Source organism: Belonocnema kinseyi, chromosome 1 (genome assembly GCF_010883055.1).
Source record: "Belonocnema kinseyi isolate 2016_QV_RU_SX_M_011 chromosome 1, B_treatae_v1, whole genome shotgun sequence".
In the NCBI taxonomy this organism is placed as follows: domain Eukaryota; kingdom Metazoa; phylum Arthropoda; class Insecta; order Hymenoptera; family Cynipidae; genus Belonocnema; species Belonocnema kinseyi.
The window spans coordinates 124307030-124308926 of record NC_046657.1 but is presented as its reverse complement, the minus strand read 5'-3'; positions in this window follow the sequence as shown (position 1 = coordinate 124308926).

Sequence of the window (1897 nt, the reverse complement as noted above, 5' to 3'; positions counted from 1 at the left end):
TTGAAAATTAAAATTCGAAAATTTTTTCTAAAGCCTCCAGGGGACTTTGTTTTCGCACGAAAAAATTTTATGTGCCCTTATTGCATCCGGACCCACAATTGATCTCCAATAAATTATTCATTAATTGTTCACAGTGATGGCATTTTTCAAATTCTAAGCACTATATCTCAACGTAATCAAATATCCTAATATCGAGGTTTAAAAATGATTTTTTGCTCTCTGTGGAAAATTTGTTTTTCAATTGTAACTCTTTAAATTATCATAATTTATTGTAATAAGGATCTTTGCATCAAACCAAATTGAGTGATTGATCAATTTAAGAACTTTCAGTACCCGTGTGAAAATTTGTTCATGGGCCTGAGCGGGCCCATGCCTGGAAAAACCAGACCCTGGCCTGGCGATCAGGCTTGGCTCAAGCTAGAATGAAACGCTAAATCTGGCAGGAGCCTGGCTCGATCGCCGTGCCTGGTCCTAGCTTGACTCTAGCTTTTTATCGATTCTGCTCAGCGCCATTTAAAAAATATCAGCGATCAGTTGAAACTAATCAAGAAAATGTATTTTAATTAAAAACACCAAAAGCATGACACTGATTAACACTTGCTTGTCGCTTCGTTAGTCTCGACGTTCGGATTACTTCGGATGTATTTGGTTCGCATCGCGTCCACAACGGTAACCAATCCTGTTGTCGACGCTACTCATGTGTAGTGCGAAAGAATACCAGAATTGGGAGCACTGCTATCTAGCCGGGCTCAGGCTACAGCCACTAGGAAATACAAGTTAGAACCAGACTGGGGGCCCCCGGCCTAGCCCAAGCGTGAACACTGGGAGTAACTTGGCGAACTCAACACGGGTAGAGTGTTTGCTGACATCGTTAACGCTCGGCTGCATTCGGTCCAACGCTAAACTCGCTTCCTAAGTCACTTACTAATATTCGAGAGCGATCTTCCAAATTTGTCTTACTCCATAACACAAAAAACAGAAAGTGTCATAGTATAATTCATATTCCTACAGACAATAGCAATTCCTCTTACAAATTTAGTCTTTTATGTTATTTTAGGTACTTATTACTTCTACTCTTTTGATATAATTTAATTATGTCTCTACTAATTTATCATATCTAGGATTTTACTGTAAGAAATACTAAGACTTCCTATTATCAATAGGAAAATTTCATATAAAAATAGCATAGCTTACGACTATTGTGTTAAAATATACGAATTATCGCCTTAGGCCCTCGATTATAACCTAATTTAGTAATTTTTCCAGTACAAAGTTTATCAGTATATGAAGACAAAAAATGGCAACTTATGATTGGATTGACATAAGCTCATTATAACGGATAAGTCCAAGCAATGGGATATGTAAGGAAGCGTTCACTTATGATTTCACGTACCGAGGGACGGGGGGGGGGGGTCTTGTCAAGCGTGACAAATCGTGACATGGGGGAGACGAGTCATTCTGCGCGTTATGTCATGGAGGGTTTTCTTGCTTTTAATTGTGAACCTGAAAAGTATTAAGTTCATATATATCCTACCTGTTTGATATGTTCTTTGAGAAGAATAAAAAAGTGTTAATAATCAGGTTAATAATCAGGTTAATAATCAGGTTAATAATCAGGTTAATAATCAGGTTTATATTTTAATTTGACATAGGATTTTGTCCTTATATTAAAATGAAGACTTATAGAATTTTCCGAATAATAAGTCCACGTTGAAAGCAGAATATCAATTTCGTAAAGAAAAACGCAAAGAACGTCAAATTTCAAGGTATTTACAAAATTGTAATAACTCGGAAAATAAATAACATTTTTTAAATGTTATTCTGCATAGTATTTGTCTAAATCACACCAAACTCTAGCTTACAGTCAAGTGTCGGGGTTTGCCTTCAAATAGCATTG